This window comes from Muntiacus reevesi, chromosome 2 (assembly GCF_963930625.1).
Source record: "Muntiacus reevesi chromosome 2, mMunRee1.1, whole genome shotgun sequence".
Lineage (NCBI taxonomy): Eukaryota > Metazoa > Chordata > Mammalia > Artiodactyla > Cervidae > Muntiacus > Muntiacus reevesi.
The window spans coordinates 70,143,716-70,150,210 of record NC_089250.1 but is presented as its reverse complement, the minus strand read 5'-3'; positions in this window follow the sequence as shown (position 1 = coordinate 70,150,210).

Genomic DNA, 6,495 nt, shown 5'->3' with positions numbered 1-6,495 from the left:
CGCGGAAAGCAGGACACATCCAGGGCACTGCTGGGCAGGCCCAGGGCGGCCGAGCTGGCTGCGAACAGATACACGACAGACGTGACACAGGTGAGCCTGACGACCCTGCCCCGACCCTGCCATGCAAGTGTGGAGGCAGGTGAAAAGTATCATCTCCTCCCCAGGACCCACATCTGCTTGGGCACGGATGTGGATGCTCCTGTTCCCCCAGACCCCTGGCTTGGCCCACCTGGAATGATAAAGGCAGCAGTGGGCAGGTGAGAGCCGGAGCCTGGGTTATCTCTGGCCACCAGGTGCACGCTGACCTCCCCTGTGGAAGGTCCCTTCAGTGTCCTCAGCATCTCCATTTCAGCATGCCCCTCCATCCTGGTAGGCCTACAAATGGAACACAGCCCCCAAGGGGATCAGGGAGGTAGGGGGCCTCCATGAGGAGGAGCTGCCCACCCTCAGAGAAAAGCCTCAGCCATGAGGGGAGTAAGGTGTTTTAGGAACCCAGCATAAAGTTTGGCTCCTGGCTCTATCCAGGTCACCCAGGTGAGAGCTCTGGCCAGACCCTGCTCCTCCCCCCAGTCCCTGTAAGATGGGCATGTGTGAAGATGCTTTGTAAACTGCTGTGCACTCTCTAGGGAGTCTCGGGGAGTGTCTCCGGCCGAGGTTCTACCTGGTCAGCTATCTCATGGCACAGCCCAGGCCAAGTCCAAACTCCCCTCTTTCTCAACCTCCACCTCCATCCCCAGTAGAATCACTCCCTCCTCCCTCTGGGGATTCAGAACCCTCAAGTACCAGATTCTCCTTCAATCATACAGGTCATTTTCCTGGGAGATGATCTTTCCTGGTGGTGTTCTTTTATGCCTCCTGCCCACCACTCCCTCCAACCCCAAGCAAAGAGTGGGCACTCAAACATCTGTTGAGGGGACTTCTCTGGTGGCCCAGTGGTTAGGACTCCAAGTTTCCACTGCAGGGGGCACAGGTTTGATCCTTGGTTGGGGGAACTAAGATCCCACATGCAAAAAAAAAAAAAAACCCAGCCAAACACACACATACAAAAACAAAACAAAAAACATAAAAACCCCATCATCTGAAGAGCAAAGAGGTAATATATGAGAATGCAGGCAGTGCAGGATTTTGCTTTAATAAAGCAAAGGCAGACCCTTTAATAAAGGGTCAAACACATACATATATGGGAAAAAAGACCTAGTGACATAACAAATATACTTAATATCTATCATTTACTTAACTCCTTAAATATGCTGGCATGCAGCAGGTGCTGTGTTGGATTTCACTAATTTGAACTTGTTAATAAAAAACAGTATAGGGAATTCCCTATGCTTCCACTGCTGGGGACCCGTGTTCGATCCCTGGTTGTGGAACTAAGATTCTGCACGCTGCGAGGCATAGTCAAAAAAAAAAAAAAAGCAGTGTATGAGTAAGTGATATTTGGTTGCTTTAAGATGTCAGTAGGGCTTGACAATGGCTTCTGGCATATATGTTAAAGGAAAGAACATAGGTACAGGCTTAAGTTAGACTTAAGTCAGTTTGAATCTCAGATCCCCCCTTAAATGCCTGTGATTCTGAGTAAGTAGCTTTCTGTCATTGAGCCTCAGTTTCCTCATGTGTAAAATGAAGGGGATAATGGTATTTACCTTAAAGGGCTCTGATGAAGATTAAGTGGAAAAAATATGTAAAGTCTTGATACTAGCAGGCCTTCAACAAAAACCAACTCATTCCCTCTGAACAGAAATTTTGAAGAGCTTGGCAGCTCCAGTAAAAATGGGAAAATCAGCTTGTAATGGTTGCTGTCTTTTCCACCCTCCACTCCTCCCTCCATTCATTCTTGTCACTGATATATCTTTCAGCTTTTCCTCCCTAAAATAAAATACGCAAGACACCCCATATAGTATATATAGAGTGAATATTCAAGTAGGCAAAGGCTTAGAGATATAACCTGATTAATTAAAGCAACATTCAAACCAAAGTTTGGGGACTTCCCTGGTGGTCCAGCAGTTAGAACTCAGTGCTTTCACTGCCATGGGCCCAGGTTCAATCTCTGGTCAGGGAGTTAAGATCCACAAGCTGCTCAGCGTGGCACAAACAAACAAAAACCCAAGGTTTGTTCCCCCCTTCTCAAGTGGCTCAAGTGGTAAAGCACCTGCTTGCCAATGCAGGAGAAATAGGCAGAAGACATGGGTTCAATTCCTGGGTCAGGAGGATCCCCTGGAGGAGGAAATGGCAACCCACTCCAGTATTTTTGCCTGGGAAATCCCATGGACAGAGGAGCCTGGTGGGCTGCAGTCTGTGGGGTCCCAAAGAGTTGGACACCATTGAGTGTGTCTGCATGCATGCATGCGCGCGCGCACACACACACACATGGTTTGTTCTCCCTACTACTTCCCCTTTAAAAAATTATAAAATAGCATTCTCTAAATTAAAATTATTTTGCTTTGCACAGCTGACATAGTTGTACCATTTTAAGTTCTTTTAAACAATCTTTTTATTCAAAACATTGGCAGTCATTAGGAGTGAATGTGGTTACTCCTGAAAGAATTCCATTCTGTCTCAAGGTCTTTAAGGGAAGGTGGTTGAGAGAACTTCCCTTCTGTTCAGGTTTCTGTCCTTTTCCCAGCAGACACTGGTGGACCAACTGGGAGTCAGCATCCTCCTTTTGTGCTGTGGGAATAGTCTCAAACAAGAGAAAGTCCTCTTATGGAGCCTATATTCTAGAAGTAAGGGATAAAGTGGAGGCTGGAGATGTAAATTTAAAAACCATCCTGTCCAGATGGCAGGGAAAAATCATAAAACTGAGTATAAAGAAAATGGTGGGGGCCTTGGAGCTCATCAAAATAGGTTGGGAAGAGGAAGATCTAGCCAGAGACTGAGAAAGAGCCTGCAATGAGATGAAAGAATATCCAGAAGCATCTGAGCTTCTGGAGGAAAGTTTCTAGAAAGTGGGGCTGCTCAATGGTGTTAATACCACTAGCAGATCAAGTCAGATGAGGGCAGAGAGCTGACCATTTTAGCAATAAGGCGATCATGAGAAATCTTGACAAGCACCATTTCAGAGGAGCTGTGGACATAAAAACCCGATCAGAGTGGGTTCCAGAGAGAAATCATCAATTAGTTCAGTATTTATTGAGCATCTAATATGTATCAAGTACTTTTCTATGCAATTTGTAGTGAACAGAAGACACAAAGGCCTCTGTTATAGAGTCTGCATGCTAGTGGGGAAACTGACAGTAAGAACTGGTCCTTGTCGGGGGATGGGAGAAAAGGAAGTGGAGACTAACAGCTCTTTCCAGGAGTTGTGATACAAAGAACATTGATGTGGGGGATAATATTTAGAGAGTGATGAGTTCTCAAGGAAGGGATGTTGGTTTTGCTTTTTATTTATGTATTTATTTTAAAGTTTTATTTACTTATTTATTGCTGGGCTTGGGCTTTGTTGCTTCGGACTTTTCTCTAGTTATGACGAGTGGGAGCTACTCTAGGCACGGTGTCCGGGCTTCTCATTGCAGTGTTGGGGGTCTGCGCTGCCACTTCCCTTCTCTTCTCTCACTGCAGAGCGCAGACTCTAGTTCTGGGAGCTTCAGTAGTTGTGGCTTTGGGGCTCCAGAGCACAGGCTCAGTATTTATGGTACACAGGTTTAGTTGCCCTGCAGCATGTGGGATCTTTCCAGACCAGGGATCAAACCCTTGTCTTCTGCATTGGCAGGCAGATTCTTTACCACTGAGCCACCAGGGAAGCCCTGTTTTGCTTTTTAATATTTATTTATTTAGTTGCAGCATGTGGGATCTAGTTCCCTGACCAGAGATGGAACCCAGGTCCCCTGCATTGGGACCAGGGAAGTCTCCATTTTTCCTTTTTAAGACTATTTTTTAAAATTTTAATTAATTTATTTATTTGACTGTACCAGGTCTAAGTTGTGGCATGCAGGATCTTCAATCTTAGTTGCAGCATGTGGGATCTAGTTCCCTGACCAGAGATGGAACCCAGGTCCCCAGCATTGGGATCACCAGGGAAGTCTCCATCTTGCTTTTTTAAGACTATTTTTAAAAATTTTAATTAATTTATTTGACTGTGCCAGGTCTAAGTTGTGGCATATGGGATCTTCAGTCTTAGTTGCAGCATGTGGGATCTAGTTCCCTGACCAGGAATCGAACCCAGGTCCCCTGCATTGGGAGCTCGGAGTCTTACCCACTGGACTACCTGGGAAGTCCCCCATTTTGCTTTTTTTAAATAGAAGATGCTATGCAGCCTGTTTGTAACTGATGGAAATAAGTCTATAGAGGGAGAAACTGACAGAGCAGGGGAAAAAGAATAATTCTAGAAGATAAGTCCTTGACAACACAGGAGGGGAGAGGCTCCAGGGCACCTGTGATGTTTGAGACCCACTGCATGTGGCTCTGGGTTCCTGGCTAGCAGCACCAACTGTGCTTTTCCCCAGCTAGACCGTTAGCTTTTCCTGAGACCTGGGAACTACTTTCTCTGTGATTTGAATGCACTTCTTCTCTACCACTGCTGCTGCTAAGTCACTTCAGTTGTGTCCGACTCTGTGCGACACCATAGACGGCAGCCCACCAGGCTCCCCCGTCCCTGGGATTCTCCAGGCAAGAACACTGGAGTGGGTTGCCATTTCCTTCTCCAATGTGTGAAAGTGAAAAGTGAAAGTGAAGTCGCTCAGTCATGTCCGACTCGTAGTGACCCGATGGACTGCAGCCTACCAGGCTCCTCCGTCCACGGGATTTTCCAGGCAGGAGTACTGGAGTGGGGTGCCATTGCCTTCTCCATCCTCTACCACTGCCAACCCCCAAATTTGCAGTTCACACAGCATTTTCATAAGCTTTGTCCCACTAGGTCCACAAAGCAGCACCACCAATCTGACATGGCTCCCAGGCCTGAGCCAGATACCAGGAATCCATCCACTCTCCCGCTGCAGTCTGGTCACACCTTCAGAGCACCACTTTTGTGGCCTCTGCACATGCTGATTCTTCTGCTTGGTCCATTTTCACATCCCTATGTCTGGAAAATTCTTGATGATCCTTCAAGACCCAGCTTGAGTGATACCTCTTTTCTGAAAGGCCCAGAATCCATGTCCCCCCCAAAGTTAACACACAGCTCTCTCTGCTCTGCTCTACTTCATCACAGTCCATCTATGCATTGACATGTCTCTCTTCCACGAGACAGAACAAAGCATTGAAGAGCCTGATCCAGAGACTGCACTCACAAATAGTCAGTGAATGAATGAATGAGAGATGGGGGGACTTCCCTGATGGCCCAGTGGCTAAGACTCCATGCTCCCAATGCAGGAGGCCGGGGTTTGAGCCCTGGTCAGGGAACTAGATCCCACACAGCTGCAGCTAAAGAGTTCACATGCCCCAGCTAAAGAGCCTGCCTGCCGTAACTAAAACCCGGTGCAACCGAAAAAATAAATATTTTTAAAAAGAAAGAAAAAGAGGTTGGAGTAAAGAGTGGTCAATAACATAAGAAACACAAATTTCTGAAACCCATAAATGGCTTAGACATTCTTGCCCTAGGGGCTAGAGTACTATTTCCTCCTCTGTGTCTCTAAGAGGCTAGAAGAGGAGGGGATACAGTGAACGTTGTCACTGGCAGCCTTCAGCTATCATCTCCTTTCTGAATTGCCCTCAGCCAGGGGAGCTGCCTCGCCCAAGTGCCCTCTCCTGGACCCGAGGTATAAAGGCCTCGCCCCCTTGCCTCCATCTGGGGCATTTCAGCAGAGCCATCTCCCCTCCAGAACTTCCTTTGGGACTGGCGGAGGTCTCTGTTAAGACTACATCAGCAGTTGAACGTCGTCCACCCAACTCTCCTGCAGGTGGATAACACCAAGGGCACCCTAATACATCTACACTCAAACCTCAGAGTCTTGTTTCCAGAGAACCCGGCCTGAAACAGTTGTTGGACCCCCAACCCAAATTGGTGTCTGACACATAGCAGGTGTTCAATAAATATTTATTGAGTGAATGTGTCCGTGTTTATTTTCTCTTGGTCTGTCTGCCAAGATTTCCCCTACCTCTTGCCCATCAAGGCCTCGTATACAACAGACGCTCAATAAATACTCTCCCTCTAGGTGTGGAAGGTGGGGCGCTATCGCCCCAGACAGATCACCCCTGACACACACTCAGAGCCCCAGCAACACTGAGCGCCTCAAACTTGGGGCCTCGGCCCCGCCCCCCCTGCCTCCCCGCTGCAGCTGCGGCTGGAACGCGGGAGGGATGGATGCGGGCTCCAGGGTTGGGACAGCCGCCCGCCTTCCGAGTCCTCCCGGGACTGGTGTAGACGGCGGCGGGCGGGGCGGTCACCGATCCGCCAGCCCCGCAGAACGGTTACTTTTTAAAACGCCAAAATGGCGGAATTCTTTTTTATTCTTTCCCTTTATGGCAAAATAATAATAATAATTCAATTTTCCGTTATAAAAATTGGAAATTAATGGTAGGAAAGAGAAAGTTTGCCAAATGACCCATTTCCTAAGAAAACCA